This window comes from Protopterus annectens, chromosome 1.part1, assembly GCF_019279795.1.
Source record: "Protopterus annectens isolate FY-2018-M chromosome 1.part1, PAN1.0, whole genome shotgun sequence".
NCBI classification, from domain to species: domain Eukaryota; kingdom Metazoa; phylum Chordata; order Ceratodontiformes; family Protopteridae; genus Protopterus; species Protopterus annectens.
The window spans coordinates 1,517,359,244-1,517,383,093 of record NC_056726.1 but is presented as its reverse complement, the minus strand read 5'-3'; positions in this window follow the sequence as shown (position 1 = coordinate 1,517,383,093).

Genomic DNA, 23,850 nt, shown 5'->3' with positions numbered 1-23,850 from the left:
CGGGGGCTTAGAAACATTTCACCTCTGTCTTGAGAAGTGTGAAGTTTGCTTTTGAGAAATTTTTCACAGTAGTTTCCTTGGCTGGGGGTGGGGTCAGGATGTGCATGTCCAGTGTGATTAGTTTATGGTCTGATCTTACCAACGAGGCATTTACCTCTGGTGGAGAACATTGAGCCCCCATGTTGGTGATGACCAGGTCCAATATGTTGTCATCTCTTGTGGGAGTGGTGACCAGTTGTTCCAGGGCATTTGAGTTTATAAACCCCAGGAAGCATCGGGCAAATGACTTGGGACTTAAGTAGTTTTCCCAGTCAATGTTTGGGTAGTTGAAATCACCCAATATCATGGTGTTTGGTGAGACCTTCATATTCTCTAATGTTCTCAGGAATGCCGAGTGGGGGTCCTGAGACAAGGTGGGTTATCTGTAGCAAGCTACAAACTGAAAAGCCATTTTGCCCACTGTTAGTTGCACATGGATGGTCTCCGAGGCCTCGTGCAGTGCCACTAACCTGGAGGTGTGGGTATCCTTGATGAAGATGGATACACCCCCGCCTTATGTATTTCGGTCCGGGTTCTGGGGCCGAACGGTATGGTATGAGTTATAGCCTGGTAGTGCTGGGGTGCACTCTGGAGCCTTGAAGCAGGTTTCTGTTACTGCACTGATATCAATTTTCTCCATACTGAGGAGTGCCTCGAGTGCGTGCATTTTGAGGTTTAGACTTCTGGCATTGAGTAGCATTACCCTCAGTTTTTTGTTTCTTGTGTTGTCTATGGAGGTGGGTTTGTCTTTTGAGCCTTGCCTTTTGGTATCCTCTTTTTACAGTGGTCAGGAATGGGATTTAGTCAATAGGTGCTGACCACTATATATCTCAGCATACACTTCATTCCTCATAACTTGATACAGAGGATTGTGTATTTCTGGCTTACGTACCTACTTTGTATTTCTCACTCATGATGCAGCCTCTATTAAAGTCATTCCTAGCAGACACAACCCAACACGATGCTTCATGAACATGTGTGTGTGTGTGTGTGTGTGTGTGTGTGTGTGTGTGTGTGTGTGTGTGTGTGTCTGTGTGATCATGTTTTTGTTATTGTTTTATTGTTTGAGTTCAATATTTTGTGACCTAATTGACTTTCTTACACAAAACTTGTTTGTCAACAACTGATTCTTTAAATTCTTGCAAATACATATTTTTATTTATTTACATATTTTTTGCACTCTTTGCCCCCACTGCCTGTGTAATCATCAGGTTTCTCATTTCCAATCAGTCTATTAGTTACACCATAACTGCGGTGATGATCATCTGGGTAGGGGCATTCATCAGAGAGACATCAGAAGTGGTTTAAGGGTTTTCTTGTTTTTCTGCCTGGTCCTACTAGAGCCCACTTGGAGAGGAGTTTGTGATGGGCTGATGGTGAGGAATGTTCCCTATGAACAGCCTAGCCCCTCCCCTTGAAACCTGCATGGGAAAGTCCATAGTCTCCACCAGGGAGATGATACTGCCCATTGTCCCTTTAAGGGTGTAAAATCTCCTATTTTCCCTTCACTAAGTGAGTAAGCCATGCCCTTCATTAATCCCGCTTCCTGCCTGGTTCTTCCATCACAGGGGCTAAACCCTGATATCTAGGTCACAGTCAACGGTCCATCTCTCTGTACACCATGGAGCCAGGCTGAAATACTACACATTCATGTTCATCTTTTCACTAATGCTGTCTGTCCAACTTAATCTAAGCTGACAGCCTCTTCTTATGCTTTTAGTCTTTGCTCGCATCGTTTCAACTGTGGTGTCGGAGAAAACTTTTGAAAATTTCATGAACTGCCAAACTGTCACTGGAAGATCTGACCAAAGCATTCGAGTTTTAGTTTTATTATCAGATCTTCCAGTGACAGTTTGGCAGTTCATGAAATTTTCAAAAGTTTTCTCCGACACCACAGTTGAAAAGTTTCACTCTTCAGTTTATAGGCTTACTTATAATATGAACCTTTGATTACAACGTGATGTATTTTTCTTCTAAGAAGTAAGATTAATTTAATGTCATGGCTGCAATCATCAGGAGACGTTTGAACTCATGGAAATAACATTTGTCACCGGCTCCAGTTATTCACAATCTATTTGCTAGAACCTCATAGGACTAGACATCACCTTCTTACTATTTTTTATGTTGAGCAAAATGCCAGGTTTTATTCTTTCAACTTTTACTTTCATGAACAGCTTCTTCAACTCTTCGTCAATTTCTAGATTTATTTATTTAATTTATTGTTGTGTATGGAGTTTTTCCCCTCTAAAGTAAGAATATGTTACAATAAAATGGAGCATCTGAGTAAAGCAGATACCAATAAATCTCAATCCCTCTGTCTCTTTCTATACACAAACATACACACGTGCGAGGGCGCGCGCATGCACACACAGACATACACACGCGCAAGCGTGCACATGCACACACACACACACACACACACACACACACACACACACACACACAAAAGATATACATGCACACACACACACACACACACACACACACACACACACACACACACATATATATATATATATATATATATATATATATATATATATATATATATATATATATATATCTCGGAACTATAATTGGTGCTTTTTGCGGTCTACCCAAAGTGGAGGAAAAAAGTCTCCAGTCGGCCACTAGCGCATTCATTTGAATAGTAGTGAATAATAGTTAGGTAGTTTTCATAGGTTTTTATGATTGCTATGTCTCACATGTAATATTCTACTGTAGCTTTTTGTTTTTTGATTATTTGTTCATTTCTTTGATTACTTTACTAATACAGTAAGGGTTATGTTAAGACTCTGTCAGTTTTATTCATTATATTATATTATATTATATTATATTATATTATATTATATTATATTATATTATATTATATTATTTAAATTTGTCAACCAGAATAGAGCACTGATCTAGCTGCACCATATTCGGCTAGCCAAGCACCAGAGATACAAAATAATTTATGGATACAAATGTAGTACCAGTATGAATCACCAGTACATGTTAAAACCAAATCTGCACAAAAATACTATAAAGGAGAAATGCAGTACAAATAGCAATAAACAACGCATGTCAAAGCAAAGTTTGCAGAAACAAAACCAGGAAAATGAAGAAGTAACACTAAATGTACTCTCATCACAGAGTAACAATGTAAAATAAATGTCATATAACTGCATGCACACCCTCATCACAGAGTAACAATGTAAAATAACAAATGTCATATAACTACATGCACACCCTCATCACAGAGTAACAATGTAAAATAAATGTTATATAACTGCATGCATACCCTCATCACAGAGTAACAATGTAAAATAACAAATGTCATATAACTGCATGCACACCCTCATCACAAAGTAACAATGTAAAATAAATGTTATATAACTGCATGCACACCCTCATCACAGAGTAACAATGTAAAATAACAAATGTCATATAACTGCATGCACACCCTCATCACAGAGTAACAATGTAAAATAACAAATGTCATATAACTGCATGCACACCCTCATCACAGAGTAATACTGTAAAATAACAAATGCCATTTAACTGCATGTACACCCTCATCACAGAGTAACAATGTAAAATAACAAATGTCATATAACTGCATGCACGACTAATCACAGAGTAACATTGTAAAATAACAAATGTCATATAACTGCATGCACACCCTCATCACAGAGTAACAATGTGAAATAAATGTCATATAACTGCATGCACACCCTCATCACAGAGTAACAATGTAAAATAACAAATGTCATAGAACTGCATGCACACCCTCATCACAGAGTAACAATGTAAAGTAAATGTCATATAACTGCATGCACACTCTCATCACAGAGTAACAATGTAAAATAACAAATGTCATATAACTGCATGCAAACCTTAACACAGAGTAGCAATGTAAGATAACAAATGTCACTTAACTGCATGCACACCCTCATCACTGAGTAACAATGTAAAATAACAAATGTCATTTAACTGCATGCACACCCTCATCACAGAGTAACAATGTAAAATAATAAATGTCATTTAACTGCATGCACACCCTCATCACAGAATACCAATGTAAAATAAATGTCATATAACTGCATGCACACCCTCATCACAGAGTAACAATGTAAAATAACAAATGTCATATAACTGCGTGCACACCCTCATCACAGAGTAACAATGTAAAATAAATGTCATAAAACTGCATGCACACCCTCATCACAAAGTAACAATATAAAATAACAAATGTCATATAACTGCATGCACACCCTCATCACAGAGTAACAATGTAAAATAACAAATGTCATATAACTGCATTCACACCCTCATCACAGAGTAACAATGTAAAATAAATGTCATATAACTGCATGCACACCCTCATCACAGAGTAACAATGTAAAATAATAAATGTCATATAACTGCACGCACATCCTCATCAAAGAGTAACAATGTAAAATAAATGTCATATACCTACATGCACACCCTCATCACAGAGTAACAATGTAAAATAACAAATGCCATATAACTGCATGAACACCCTCATCACAGAGCAACAAAGTAAAATAATAAATGTCATATAACTGCATGCACCCCCTCATCACAGAGTAACAATGTAAAATAAAAGTAATATAACTGCATGCACACTCTCATCACAGAGTAACAATGCAAAATAACAAATGTCATATAACTGCATGAACACCCTCATCACATAGTAACAATGTAAAATAACAAATGTCATATAACTGCATGCACACTCACATCACAGAGTAACAATGTAAAATAACAAATGTCATATAACTGCAAGCACACTCTCATCACAGAGTAACAATGTAAAATAACAAATGTCATATAACTGCTTGCACACCCTCATCACAGAGAACAATGTAAAATAAGAAATGTCATTTAACTGCATGCACACCCTCATCACAGAGTAAAAATGTCAAATAAATGTCATATAACTGCATGCACACCCTCATCACAGAGTAACAATGTAAAATAACCAATGTCATTTAACTGCATGCACACCCTCATCACAGAGTAACAATGTAAAATAAATGTCATATAACTGCATGCACACCCTTATCACAGAGTAACAATGTAAAATAACAAATATCATATTACTGCATGCACACCCTCATCACAGAGTAACAATGTAAAATAAATGTCATAAAACTGCATGCACACCCTCATCACATAGTAACAATGTAAAATAACAAATGTCATATAACTGCATGCAACCTCATCACAGAGTAACAATGTAAAATAACAAATGTCATATAACTGCATGCACACCCTCAACACAGAGTAACAATGTAAAATAAATGTCATATAACTGCACGCACACCCTCATCACAGAGTAAAGATGTAAAATAACAAATGTCATATAACTGCATGCACACCCTCATCACAGAGTAACAATGTAAAATAAATGTCATATAACTGCATGCACACCCTCATCATAGAGTAACAATGTAAAATAACAAATGCCATATAAATGCATGCACACTCTCATCACAGAGTAACAATGTAAAATAACAAATGTCATATAACTGCATGCACACCCTCATCACAGAGTAACAATGTAAAATAAAAGTCATATAACTGCATGCACACTCTCATCACAGAGTAACAATGTAAAATAACAAATGTCATATAACTGCATGCACACCCTCATCACAGAGTAACAATGTAAAATAAATGTCATATAACTGCATGCACACCCTCATCACAGAGTAACAATGTAAAAAAACAAATGTCATATAACTGCATGCACACCCTCATCACAGAGTAACAATGTAAAATAACAAATGTCATATAACTGCATGCACACTCTCATCACAGTGTAACAATGTAAAATAACAAATGTCATATAACTGCTTGCACACCCTCATCACAGAGTACCAATGTAAAATAAATGTCATATAACTGCATGCACACCCTCATCACAGAGCAACAATGTAAAATAACCAATGTCATTTAACTGCATGCACACCCTCATCACAGAGTAACAATGTAAAATAAATGTCATATAACTGCATGCACACCCTCATCACAGAGTAACAATGTAAAGTAACAAATGTCATTTAACTACATGCACACCCTCATTACAGAGTAACAATGTAAAATAAATGTCATATAACTGCATGCACACCCTCATCACATAGTATCAATGTAAAATAACAAATGTCATATAACTGCATGCACACCCTCATCACAGAGTAACAATGTAAAATAACAAATGTCATATAACTGCATGCACACCCTCATCACAGAGTAACAATGTAAAATAAATGTCATATAACTGCATGCACACCCTCATCAAAGAGTAACAATGTAAAATAACAAATGTCATATAACTGCATGCACAACCTCATCAGAGTAACAATGTAAAATAACAAATGTCATATAACTGCATGCACACCCTCATCACAGAGTAACAATGTAAAAAACAAATTACATATAACTGCATGCACACCCTCATCACAGAGTAACAATGTAAAATAACAAATGTCATATAACTGCATGCACACTCTCGTCACAGAGAAACAATGTAAAATAACAAATGTCATATAACTACATGCACACCCTCATCAGAGAGTAACAATGTAAAATAACAAATGTCATATAACTGCATGCACACCCTCATCACAGAGTAACAATGTAAAATAACAAATGTCATATAAGTGTATGCACACCCTCATCACAGAGTAAAAATGTAAAATAACAAATGTCATATAACTGCATGCGCACCCTCATCACAGAGTAACAATGTAAAATAACAAATGTCATATAACTGCATGCACACCATCATCACAGAGTAACAATGTAAAATAACAAATATCATATTACTGCATGCACACCCTCATCACAGAGTAACAATGTAAAATAAATGTCATAAAACTGCATGCACACCCTCATCACATAGTAACAATGTAAAATAACAAATGTCATATAACTGCATGCAACCTCATCACAGAGTAACAATGTAAAATAACAAATGTCATATAACTGCATGCACACCCTCAACACAGAGTAACAATGTAAAATAAATGTCATATAACTGCACGCACACCCTCATCACAGAGTAAAGATGTAAAATAACCAATGTCATTTAACTGCATGCACACCCTCATCACAGAGTAACAATGTAAAATAACAAATGTCATATAACTGCATGCACACCCTCTTCACAGAGTAACAATGTAAAATAAATGTCATATAACTGCATGCACACTCTCAACACAGAGTAACAATGTAAAATAACAAATGTCATTTAACTGCATGCACACCCTCATCACAGAGTAACAATGTAAAATAAATGTCATATAACTGCATGCACACCCTCATCACAGAGTAACAATTTAAAGTAACAAATGTCATTTAACTACATGCACACCCTCATTACAGAGTAACAATGTAAAATAAATGTCATATAACTGCATGCACACCCTCATCACATAGTATCAATGTAAAATAACAAATGTCATATAACTGCATGCACACCCTCATCACAGAGTAACAATGTAAAATAACAAATGTCATAAAACTGCATGCCCACCCTCATCACAGAGTAACAATGTAAAATAAATGTCATATAACTGCATGCACACCCTCATCAAAGAGTAACAATGTAAAATAACAAATGTCATATAACTACATGCACAACCTCATCAGAGTAACAATGTAAAATAACAAATGTCATATAACTGCATGCACACCCGCATCACAGAGTAACAATGTAAAAAACAAATTACATATAACTGCATGCACACCCTCATCACAGAGTAACAATGTAAAATAACAAATGTCATATAACTGCATGCACACTCTCGTCACAGAGAAACAATGTAAAATAACAAATGTCATATAACTACATGCACACCCTCATCAGAGAGTAACAATGTAAAATAACAAATGTCATATAACTGCATGCACACCCTCGTCACAGAGTAACTATGTAAAATAACAAATGTCATATAAGTGTATGCACACCCTAATCACAGAGTAAAAATGTAAAATAACAAATGTCATATAACTGCATGCGCACCCTCATCACAGAGTAACAATGTAAAATAACAAATGTCATATAACTGCATGCACACCATCATCACAGAGTAACAATGTAAAATAACAAATGTCATATAAATGCATGCACACCTTCATCAGAGAGTAACAATGTAAAATAACAAATGTCACATAACTGCATGCAAACCCTCATCACAGAGTAACAATGTAAAATAACAAATGTCATATAACTGCATGCACACCCTCATCACAGAGTAACAATGTAAAATAACAAATGTCATTTACCTGCATGCACACCCTCTTCACAGAGTAACAATGTAAAATAAATGTCATATAACTGCATGCACACCCTCATCACAGAGTAATAATGTAAAATAAATGTCATATAACTGCATGCACACCCTCATCACAGAGTAACAATGTAAAATAACAAATGTCATTTAACTGCATGCACACCATTATTACTGAGTAACAATATAAAATAAATGTCATATAACTGCATGCACACCCTCATCACAGAGTAACAATGTAAAATAACAAATGTCATATAACTACATGCACACCCTCATCACAGAGTAACAATGTAAAATAACAAATGCCATATAACTGCATGCACAACCTCATCACAGAGTACCAATGTAAAATAAATGTCATATAACTGCATGCACACCGTCATCACAGAGTAACAATGTAAAATAACAAATGTTGTATAACTGCAAGCACACCCGCATCAGAGTAACAATGTAAAATAACAAATGTCATACAGCTGCATGCACACCCTCATCACAGAGTAACAATGTAAAAAAACAAATGTCATATAACTGCATGCACACCATCATCACAGAGTAACAATGTAAATTAACAAATGTCATATAACTGCATGCACACCCTTATCACAGAGGAACAATGTAAAATAACAAATGTCATATAACTGCATGCACACACTCATCACAGAGTAACAATGTAAAATAACAAATGTCATATAACTGCATGCACACCTTCATCACAGAGTAACAATGTAAAATAACAAATGCCATATAACTGCATGCACACATTCATCACAGAGTAACAATGTAAAATAACAAATGTCATATAACTGCATGCACACACTCATCACAGAGTAACAATGTAAAATAACAAATGTCATATAACTGCATGGACACCCACATCACAGAGTAACAATGTAAAATAACAAATGTCATATAAATGCATGCACACACTCATCACAGAGTAACAATGTAAAATAACAAATGTCATATAACTGCATGCACACCCTCATCACAGAGTAACAATGTAAAATAACAAATGTCATATAACTGCATGCACACCCTCATCACAGAGTAACAATGTAAAATAAATGTCATATAACTGCATGCACACCCTCATCACAGAGTAACAATGTAAAGTAACAAATGTCATTTAACTACATGCACACCCTCATTACAGAGTAACAATGTAAAATAAATGTCATATAACTGCATGCACACCCTCATCACATAGTATCAATGTAAAATAACAAATGTCATATAACTGCATGCACATCCTCATCACAGAGTAACAATGTAAAATAACAAATGTCATATAACTGCATGCACACCCTCATCACAGAGTAACAATGTAAAATAAATGTCATATAACTGCATGCACTCCCTCATCAAAGAGTAACAATGTAAAATAACAAATGTCATATAACTGCATGCACAACCTCATCAGAGTAACAATGTAAAATAACAAATGTCATATAACTGCATGCACACCCTCATCAGAGAGTAACAATGTAAAAAACAAATTACATATAACTGCATGCACACCCTCATCACAGAGTAACAATGTAAAATAACAAATGTCATATAACTGCATGCACACTCTCGTCACAGAGAAACAACGTAAAATAACAAATGTCATATAACTACATGCACACCCTCATCAGAGAGTAACAATGTAAAATAACAAATGTCATATAACTGCATGCACACCCTCATCACAGAGTAACAATGTAAAATAACAAATGTCATATAAGTGTATGCACACCCTCATCACAGAGTAAAAATGTAAAATAACAAATGTCATATAACTGCATGTGCACCCTCATCACAGAGTAACAATGTAAAATAACAAATGTCATATAACTGCATGCACACCATCATCACAGAGTAACAATGTAAAATAACAAATATCATATTACTGCATGCACACCCTCATCACAGAGTAACAATGTAAAATAAATGTCATAAAACTGCATGCACACCCTCATCACATAGTAACAATGTAAAATAACAAATGTCATATAACTGCATGCAACCTCATCACAGAGTAACAATGTAAAATAACAAATGTCATATAACTGCATGCACACCCTCAACACAGAGTAACAATGTAAAATAAATGTCATATAACTGCACGCACACCCTCATCACAGAGTAAAGATGTAAAATAACAAATGTCATATAACTGCATGCACACCCTCATCACAGAGTAACAATGTAAAATAAATGTCATATAACTGCATGCACACCCTCATCATAGAGTAACAATGTAAAATAACAAATGCCATATAAATGCATGCACACTCTCATCACAGAGTAACAATGTAAAATAACAAATGTCATATAACTGCATGCACACCCTCATCACAGAGTAACAATGTAAAATAACAAATGTCATATAACTGCATGCACACCTTCATCACAGAGTAACAATGTAAAATAACAAATGTCATATAACTGCATGCACACATTCATCACAGAGTAACAATGTAAAATAACAAATGTCATATAACTGCATGCACACACTCATCACAGAGTAACAATGTAAAATAACAAATGTCATATAACTGCATGGACACCCTCATCACAGAGTAACAATGTAAAATAACAAATGTCATATAAATGCATGCACACACTCATCACAGAGTAACAATGTAAAATAACAAATGTCATATAACTGCATGCACACCCTCATCACAGAGTAACAATGTAAAATAACAAATGTCATATAACTGCATGCACACCCTCATCACAGAGTAACAATGTAAAATAAATGTCATATAACTGCATGCACACCCTCATCACAGAGTAACAATGTAAAGTAACAAATGTCATTTAACTACATGCACACCCTCATTACAGAGTAACAATGTAAAATAAATGTCATATAACTGCATGCACACCCTCATCACATAGTATCAATGTAAAATAACAAATGTCATATAACTGCATGCACACCCTCATCACAGAGTAACAATGTAAAATAACAAATGTCATATAACTGCATGCACACCCTCATCACAGAGTAACAATGTAAAATAAATGTCATATAACTGCATGCACACCCTCATCAAAGAGTAACAATGTAAAATAACAAATGTCATATAACTGCATGCACAACCTCATCAGAGTAACAATGTAAAATAACAAATGTCATATAACTGCATGCACACCCTCATCAGAGAGTAACAATGTAAAAAACAAATTAAATATAACTGCATGCACACCCTCATCACAGAGTAACAATGTAAAATAACAAATGTCATATAACTGCATGCACACTCTCGTCACAGAGAAACAACGTAAAATAACAAATGTCATATAACTACATGCACACCCTCATCAGAGAGTAACAATGTAAAATAACAAATGTCATATAACTGCATGCACACCCTCATCACAGAGTAACAATGTAAAATAACAAATGTCATATAAGTGTATGCACACCCTCATCACAGAGTAAAATGTAAAATAACAAATGTCATATAACTGCATGTGCACCCTCATCACAGAGTAACAATGTAAAATAACAAATGTCATATAACTGCATGCACACCATCATCACAGAGTAACAATGTAAAATAACAAATATCATATTACTGCATGCACACCCTCATCACAGAGTAACAATGTAAAATAAATGTCATAAAACTGCATGCACACCCTCATCACATAGTAACAATGTAAAATAACAAATGTCATATAACTGCATGCAACCTCATCACAGAGTAACAATGTAAAATAACAAATGTCATATAACTGCATGCACACCCTCAACACAGATTAACAATGTAAAATAAATGTCATATAACTGCACGCACACCCTCATCACAGAGTAAAGATGTAAAATAACAAATGTCATATAACTGCATGCACACCCTCATCACAGAGTAACAATATAAAATAACAAATGTCATATAACTGCATGCACACCCTCTTCACAGAGTAACAATGTAAAATAAATGTCATATAACTGCATGCACACTCTCAACACAGAGTAACAATGTAAAATAACAAATGTCATTTAACTGCATGCACACCCTCATCACTGAGTAACAATGTAAAATAAATGTCATATAACTGCATGCACACCCTCATCACAGAGTAACAATGTAAAGTAACAAATGTCATTTAACTACATGCACACCCTCATTACAGAGTAACAATGTAAAATAAATGTCATATAACTGCATGCACACCCTCATCACATAGTATCAATGTAAAATAACAAATGTCATATAACTGCATGCACACCCTCATCACAGAGTAACAATGTAAAATAACAAATGTCATAAAACTGCATGCACACCCTCATCACAGAGTAACAATGTAAAATAAATGTCATATAACTGCATGCACACCCTCATCAAAGAGTAACAATGTAAAATAACAAATGTCATATAACTACATGCACAACCTCATCAGAGTAACAATGTAAAATAACAAATGTCATATAACTGCATGCACACCTGCATCACAGAGTAACAATGTAAAAAACAAATTACATATAACTGCATGCACACCCTCATCACAGAGTAACAATGTAAAATAACAAATGTCATATAACTGCATGCACACTCTCGTCATAGAGAAACAATGTAAAATAACAAATGTCATATAACTACATGCACACCCTCATCAGAGAGTAACAATGTAAAATAACAAATGTCATATAACTGCATGCACACCCTCGTCACAGAGTAACAATGTAAAATAACAAATGTCATATAAGTGTATGCACACCCTCATCACAGAGTAAAAATGTAAAATAACAAATGTCATATAACTGCATGCGCACCCTCATCACAGAGTAACAATGTAAAATAACAAATGTCATATAACTGCATGCACACCATCATCACAGAGTAACAATGTAAAATAACAAATGTCATATAACTGCATGCACACCTTCATCAGAGAGTAACAATGTAAAATAACAAATGTCATATAACTGCATGCAAACCCTCATCACAGAGTAACAATGTAAAATAACAAATGTCATATAACTGCATGCACACCCTCATCACAGAGTAACAATGTAAAATAACAAATGTCATTTACCTGCATGCACACCCTCTTCACAGAGTAACAATGTAAAATAAATGTCATATAACTGCATGCACACCCTCATCACAGAGTAATAATGTAAAATAAATGTCATATAACTGCATGCACACCCTCATCACAGAGTAACAATGTAAAATAACAAATGTCATTTAACTGCATGCACACCATTATTACTGAGTAACAATATAAAATAAATGTCATATAACTGCATGCACACCCTCATCACAGAGTAACAATGTAAAATAACAAATGTCATATAACTACATGCACACCCTCATCACAGAGTAACAATGTAAAATAACAAATGCCATATAACTGCATGCACAACCTCATCACAGAGTACCAATGCAAAATAAATGTCATATAACTGCATGCACACCGTCATCACAGAGTAACAATGTAAAATAACAAATGTTGTATAACTGCAAGCACACCCGCATCAGAGTAACAATGTAAAATAACAAATGTCATATAACTGCATGCACACCCTCATCACAGAGTAACAATGTAAAAAAACAAATGTCATATAACTGCATGCACACCATCATCACAGAGTAACAATGTAAATTAACAAATGTCATATAACTGCATGCACACCCTTATCACAGAGGAACAATGTAAAATAACAAATGTCATATAACTGCATGCACACACTCATCACAGAGTAACAATGTAAAATAACAAATGTCATATAACTGCATGCACACCTTCATCACAGAGTAACAATGTAAAATAACAAATGTCATATAACTGCATGCACACATTCATCACAGAGTAACAATGTAAAATAACAAATGTCATATAACTGCATGCACACACTCATCACAGAGTAACAATGTAAAATAACAAATGTCATATAACTGCATGGACACCCTCATCACAGAGTAACAATGTAAAATAACAAATGTCATATAAATGCATGCACACACTCATCACAGAGTAACAATGTAAAATAACAAATGTCATATAACTGCATGCACACCCTCATCACAGAGTAACAATGTAAAATAACAAATGTCATATAACTGCATGCACACCCTCATCACAGAGTAACAATGTAAAATAACAAATGTCATATAACTGCATGCACACCCTCATCACAGAGTAACAATGTAAAATAACAAATGTCATATAACTGCATGCACACCCTCATCACAGAGTAACCATGTAAAATAACAAATGTCATATAACTGCAAGCACACCCTCATCACAGAGTAACCATATAAAATAACAAATGTCATATAACTGCATGCACACCCTCATCACAGAGTAACAATGTAAAATAACAAATGTCATATAACTGCATGCACACCCTCATCACAGAGTAACAATGTAAAATAACAAATGTCATATAACTGCATGCAGACCGTCATCACTGAGTAACAATTTAAAATAACAAATGTCATATAACTGCATGCACACCCTCATCACAGAGTAACAATGTAAAATAACAAATGTCATATAACTGCATGCACACCCTCATCACAGAGTAACAATGTAAAATAACAAATGTCATATATCTGCATGCACACCCTCATCACAGAGTAACAATGTAAAATAACAAATGTCATATAACTGCATGCACACCCTCATCACAGAGTAACAATGTAAAATAACAAATGTCATATAACTGCATGCACACCCTCATCACAGAGTAACAATGTAAAATAACAAATGTCATATAACTGCATGCACACCCTCATCACAGAGTAACAATGTAAAATAACAAATGTCATATAACTGCATGCACACCCTCATCACAGAGTAACAATGTAAAATAACAAATGTCATATAACTGCATGCACCCTCATCACATAGTAACAATGTAAAATAACAAATGTCATATAACTGCATGCACACCCTCATCACAGAGTAACAATGTAAAATAACAAATGTCATATAACTGCATGCACACCCTCATCACAGAGTAACAATGTAAAATAAATGTCATATAACTGCATGCACACCCTCATCACAGAGTAACAATGTAAAATAACAAATGTCATATAACTGCATGCACACCTCATCACAGAGTAACAATGTAAAATAACAAATGTCATATAACTGCATGCACACCCTCATCACAGAGTAACAATGTAAAATAAATGTCATATAACTGCATGCACACCCTCATCACAGAGTAACAATGTAAAATAACAAATGTCATATAACTGCATGCACACCCTCATCACAGAGTAACAATGTAAAATAACAAATGTCATATAACTGCATGCACACCCTCATCACAGAGTAACAATGTAAAATAACAAATGTCATATAACTGCATGCACACCCTCATCACAGAGTAACAATGTAAAATAACAAATGTCATATAACTGCATGCACACCCTCATCACAGAGTAACAATGTAAAATAACAAATGTCATATAACTGCATGCACACCCTCATCACAGAGTAACAATGTAAAATAACAAATGTCATATAACTGCATGCACACCCTCATCACAGAGTAACAATGTAAAATAACAAATGTCATATAACTGCATGCACACCCTCATCACAGAGTAACAATGTAAAATAACAAATGTCATATAACTGCATGCACACCCTCATCACAGAGTAACAATGTAAAATAACAAATGTCATATAACTGCATGCACACTCTCATCACAGAGTAACAATGTAAAATAACAAATGTCATATAACTGCATGCACACCCTCATCACAGAGTAACAATGTAAAATAACAAATGTCATATAACTGCATGCACACCCTCATCACAGAGTAACAATGTAAAATAACAAATGTCATATAACTGCATGCACACCCTCATCACAGAGTAACAATGTAAAATAACAAATGTCATTTACCTGCATGCACACCCTCATCACAGAGTAACAATGTAAAATAAAAGTCATATAACTGCATGCACACTCTCATCACAGAGTAACAATGTAAAATAACAAATGTCATATAACTGCATGCACACCCTCATCACAGAGTAACAATGTAAAATAAATGTCATATAACTGCATGCACACCCTCATCACAGAGTAACAATGTAAAATAACAAATGTCATATAACTGCATGCACACCCTCATCACAGAGTAACAATGTAAAATAAATGTCATATAACTGCATGCACACCCTCATCACAGAGTAACAATGTAAAATAACAAATGTCATTTAACTACATGCACACCCTCATCACAGAGTAACAATGTAAAAAAACAAATGTCATATAACTGCATGCACACCCTCATCACAGAGTAACAATGTAAAATAACAAATGTCATATAACTGCATGCACACCCTCATCACAGAGTAACAATGTAAAATAACAAATGTCATATAACTGCATGCACACCCTCATCACAGAGTAACAATGTAAAATAACAAATGTCATATAACTGCATGCACACCCTCATCACAGAGTAACAATGTAAAATAACAAATGTCATATAACTGCATGCACACCCTCATCACAGAGTAACAATGTAAAATAACAAATGTCATATTACTGCATGCACACCCTCATCACAGAGTAACAATGTAAAAAAACAAATGTCATATAACTGCATGCACACCCTCATCACAGAGTAACAATGTAAAATAACAAATGTCATATAACTGCATGCACACTCTCATCACAGTGTAACAATGTAAAATAACAAATGTCATATAACTGCTTGCACACCCTCATCACAGAGTACCAATGTAAAATAAATGTCATATAACTGCATGCACACCCTCATCACAGAGCAACAATGTAAAATAACCAATGTCATTTAACTGCATGCACACCCTCATCACAGAGTAACAATGTAAAATAACAAATGTCATATAACTGCATGCACACCCTCAACACAGAGTAACAATGTAAAATAACAAATGTCATTTAACTGCATGCACACCCTCATCACAGAGTAACAATGTAAAATAAATGTCATATAACTGCATGCACACCCTCATCACAGAGTAACAATGTAAAATAACAAATGTCATATAACTGCATGCACACCCTCATCACAGAGTAACAATGTAAAATAACAAATGTCATATAACTGCATGCACACCCTCATCACAGAGTAACAATGTAAAATAACAAATGTCATATAACTGCATGCACACCCTCATCACAGAGTAACAATGTAAAATAACAAATGTCATATAACTGCATGCACACCCTCATCACAGAGTAACAATGTAAAATAACAAATGTCATATAACTGCATGCACACCCTCATCACAGAGTAACAATGTAAAATAACAAATGTCATATAACTGCATGCACACCCTCATCACAGAGTAACAATGTAAAATAACAAATGTCATATAACTGCATGCACACCCTCATCACAGAGTAACAATGTAAAATAACAAATGTCATATCACTGCATGCACACCCTCATCACAGAGTATCAATGTAAAATAACAAATGTCATATAACTGCAAGCACACCCTCATCACAGAGTAACCATATAAATAAATGTCATATAACTGCATGCACACCTCATCACAGAGTAACAATGTAAAATTACAAATATCATTTAACTACATGCACACACTCATCACAGAGTAACAATGTATAATAAATGTCATATAAGTGCATGCACACCCTCATCACAGAGTAGCAATGTAAAATAAATGTCATATAACTGCATGCAACCTCATCACAGAGTAACAATGTAAAATAACAAATGTCATATAACTGCATGCACACCCTCAACACAGAGTAACAATGTAAAATAAATGTCATATAACTGCATGCACACCCTCATCACAGAGTAACAATGTAAAATAACAAATGTCATATAACTGCATGCACACCCTCATCACAGAGTAACAATGTAAAATAACAAATGTCATATAACTACATGCACACTCTCATCACAGAGTAACAATGTAAAATAACAAATGCCATATAACTGCATGCACACACTCATCACAGAGTAACAATGTAAAATAACAAATGTCATATAACTGCATGCACACCTCATCACAGAGTAACAATGTAAAATAACAAATGTCATATAACTGCATGCACACCATCATCACAGAGTAACAATGTAAAATAACAAATGTCATATAACTGCATGCACACCATTATCACAGAGTAACAATGTAAAATAACAAATGTCATATAACTGCATGCACACCCTCATCACAGAGTAACAATGTAAAATAACAAATGTCATATAACTGCATGCACACACTCATCACAGAGTAACAATGTAAAATAACAAATGTCATATAACTGCATGCACACCCTCATCACAGAGTAACAATGTAAAATAACAAATGTCATATAACTGCATGCACACCCTCATCACAGAGTAACAATGTAAAATAACAAATGTCATATAACTGCATGCACACCCTCATCACAGAGTAACAATGTAAAATAACAAATGTCATATAACTGCATGCACACCCTCATCACAGAGTAACAATGTAAAATAACAAATGTCATATAACTGCATGCACACCCTCATCACAGAGTAACCATGTAAAATAACAAATGTCATATAACTGCAAGCACACCCTCATCACAGAGTAACAATGTAAAATAACAAATGTCATATAACTGCATGCACACCCTCATCACAGAGTAACAATGTAAAATAACAAATGTCATATAACTGCATGCACACCTCATCACAGAGTAACAATGTAAAATAACAAATGTCATATAACTGCATGCACACCCTCATCACAGAGTAACAATGTAAAATAACAAATGTCATATAACTGCATGCACACCCTCATCACAGAGTAACAATGTAAAATAACAAATGTCATATAACTGCATGCACACCCTCATCACAGAGTAACAATGTAAAATAACAAATGTCATATAACTGCATGCACACCCTCATCACAGAGTAACAATGTAAAATAACAAATGTCATATAACTGCATGCACACCCTCATCACAGAGTAACAATGTAAAATAACAAATGTCATATAACTGCATGCACACCCTCAACACAGAGTAACAATGTAAAATAACAAATGACATATAACTGCATGCACACCCCCATCACAGAGTAACAATGTAAAATAACAAATGTCATATAACTGCATGCACACCCTCATCACAGAGTAACAATGTAAAATAACAAATGTCATATAACTGCATGCACACCCTCATCACAGAGTAACAATGTAAAATAACAAATGTCATATAACTGCATGCACACCCTCATCACAGAGTAACAATGTAAAATAACAAATGTCATATAACTGCATGCACACCCTCATCACAGAGTAACAATGTAAAATAACAAATGTCATATAACTGCATGCACACCCTCATCACAGAGTAACAATGTAAAATAACAAATGTCATATAACTGCATGCACACCCTCATCACAGAGTAACAATGTAAAATAACAAATGTCATATAACTGCATGCACACTCTCATCACAGAGTAACAATGTAAAATAACAAATGTCATATAACTGCATGCACACCCTCATCACAGAGTAACAATGTAAAATAACAAATGTCATATAACTGCATGCACACCTCATCACAGAGTAACAATGTAAAATAAATGTCATATTACTGCATGCACACCCTCATCACAGAGTAACAATGTAAAAAAACAAATGTCATATAACTGCATGCACACCCTCATCACAGAGTAACAATGTAAAATAACAAATGTCATATAACTGCTTGTACACCCTCATCACAGAGTACCAATGTAAAATAAATGTCATATAACTGCATGCACACCCTCATCACAGAGCAACAATGTAAAATAACCAATGTCATTTAACTGCATGCACACCCTCATCACAGAGTAACAATGTAAAATAACAAATGTCATATAACTGCATGCACACCCTCTTCACAGAGTAACAATGTAAAATAACAAATGTCATTTAACTGCATGCACACCCTCATCACAGAGTAACAATGTAAAATAACAAATGTCATATAACTGCATGCACACCCTCAACACAGAGTAACAATGTAAAATAACAAATGTCATATAACTGCATGCACACCCTCATCACAGAGTAACAATGTAAAATAACAAATGTCATATAACTGCATGCACACCCTCATCACAGAGTAACAATGTAAAATAACAAATGTCATATAACTGCATGCACACCCTCATCACAGAGTAACAATGTAAAATAACAAATGTCATATAACTGCATGCACACCCTCATCACAGAGTAACAATGTAAAATAACAAATGTCATATAACTGCATGCACACCCTCATCACAGAGTAACAATGTAAAATAACAAATGTCATATAACTGCATGCACCCTCATCACAGAGTAACAATGTAAAATAACAAATGTCATATAACTGCATGCATACCCTCATCACAGAGTAACAATGTAAAATAACAAATGTCATATAACTGCATGCACACCCTCATCACAGAGTAACAATGTAAAATAACAAATGTCATATAACTGCATGCACACCCTCATCACAGAGTAACAATGTAAAATAACAAATGTCATATAACTGCATGCACACCCTCATCACAGAGTAACAATGTAAAATAACAAATGTCATATAACTGCATGCACACCCTCATCACAGAGTAACAATGTAAAAAAACAAATGTCATATAACTGCATGCACACCCTCATCACAGAGTAACAATGTAAAATAACAAATGTCATATAACTGCATGCACACCCTCATCACAGAGTAACATGTAAAATAACAAATGTCATATAACTGCATGCACACACTCATCACAGAGTAACAATGTAAAATAACAAATGTCATATAACTGCATGCACACCTTCATCACAGAGTAACAATGTAAAATAACAAATGTCATATAACTGCATGCACACCTCATCACAGAGTAACAATGTAAAATAACAAATGTCATATAACTGCATGCACACCTCATCACAGAGTAACAATGTAAAATAACAAATGTCATATAACTGCATGCACACCCTCATCACAGAGTAACAATGTAAAATAACAAATGTCATATAACTGCATGCACCCTCATCACAGAGTAACAATGTAAAATAACAAATGTCATATAACTGCATGCACACCCTCATCACAGAGTAACAATGTAAAATAACAAATGTCATATAACTGCATGCACACCTCATCACAGAGTAACAATGTAAAATAACAAATGTCATATAACTGCATGCACACCTCATCACAGAGTAACAATGTAAAATAACAAATGTCATATAACTGCATGCACACCCTCATCACAGAGTAACAATGTAAAATAACAAATGTCATATAACTGCATGCACACCCTCATCACAGAGTAACATGTAAAATAACAAATGTCATATAACTGCATGCACACCCTCATCACAGAGTAACCATGTAAAATAACAAATGTCATATAACTGCATGCACACCTTCATCACAGAGTAACAATGTAAAATAACAAATGTCATATAACTGCATGCACACACTCATCACAGAGTAACAATGTAAAATAACAAATGTCATATAACTGCATGCACACCCTCATCACAGAGTAAGAATGTAAAATAACAAATGTCATATAACTGCATGCACACCCTCATCACAGAGTAACAATGTAAAATAACAAATGTCATATAACTGCATGCACACCCTCATCACAGAGTAACAATGTAAAATAACAAATGTCATATAACTGCATGCACACCCTCATCACAGAGTAACAATGTAAAATAGCAAATGTCATATAACTGCATGCACCCTCATCACAGAGTAACAATGTAAAATAACAAATGTCATATAACTGCATGGACACCCTCATCACAGAGTAACAATGAAAAATAACAAATGTCATATAAATGCATGCACACACTCATCACAGAGTAACAATGTAAAATAACAAATGTCATATAACTGCATGCACACCCTCATCACAGAGTAACAATGTAAAATAACAAATGTCATATAACTGCATGCACACCTCATCACAGAGTAACAATGTAAAATAACAAATGTCATATAACTGCATGCACACCCTCATCACAGAGTAACAATGTAAAATAACAAATGTCATATAACTGCATGCACACCCTCATCACAGAGTAACCATGTAAAATAACAAATACAATATAACTGCATGCACACACTCATCACAGAGTAACAATGTAAAATAACAAATGTCATATAACTGCATGCACACCCTCATCACAGAGTAACAATGTAAAAAAACAAATGTCATATAACTGCATGCACACCCTCATCACAGAGTAACAATGTAAAATAACAAATGTCATATAACTGCATGCACACTCATCACAGAGTAACAATGTAAAATAACAAATGTCATATAACTGCATGCACACCCTCATCACAGAGTAACAATGTAAAATAACAAATGTCATTTAACCACATGTACACCCTCCACACAGAGTAACAAATGTAAAAAATGTCATATAACTGCATGCACACCCTCATCACAGAGTAACAATGTAAAATAACAAATGCCATATAACTGCATGCACACCCTCATCACAGTGTAACAATGTAAAATAACAAATGTCATATAACTGCATGCACACCCTCATCACAGAGTAACAATGTAAAATAACAAATGTCATATAACTGCATGCACACCCTCATCAGAGAGTAACAATGTAAAATAACAAATGTCATATAACTGCATGCACACCCTCATCACAGAGTAACAATGTAAAATAACAAATGTCATATAACTGCATGCACACCCTCATCACAGAGTAACAATGTAAAATAACAAATGTCATATAACTGCATGCACACCCTCATCACAGAGTAACAATGTAAAATAACAAATGTCATATAACTGCATGCACACCATCATCACAGAGTAACAATGTAAAATAACAAATGTCATATAACTGCATGCACACCCTCATCACAGAGTAACAATGTAAAATAACAAATGTCATATAACTGCATGCACACCTCATCACAGAGTAACAATGTAAAATAACAAATGTCATATAACTGCATGCAATCCCTCATCACAGAGTAACAATGTAAAATAACAAATGTCATATAACTGCATGCACACCCTCATCACAGAGTAACAATGTAAAATAACAAATGTCATATAACTGCATGCACACCCTCATCACAGAGTAACAATGTAAAATAACAAATGTCATATAACTGCATGCACACCCTCATCACAGAGTAACAATGTAAAATAACAAATGTCATATAACTGCATGCACACCCTCATCACAGAGTAACAATGTAAAATAACAAATGTCATATAACTGCATGCACACCCTCATCACAGAGTAACAATGTAAAATAACAAATGTCATATAACTGCATGCACACCCTCATCACAGAGTAACAATGTAAAATAACAAATGTCATATAACTGCATGCACACCCTCATCACAGAGTAACAATGTAAAATAACAAATGTCATATAACTGCATGCACACCCTCATCACAGAGTAACAATGTAAAATAACAAATGTCATATAACTGCATGCACACCCTCATCACAGAGTAACAATGTAAAATAGCAAAACAC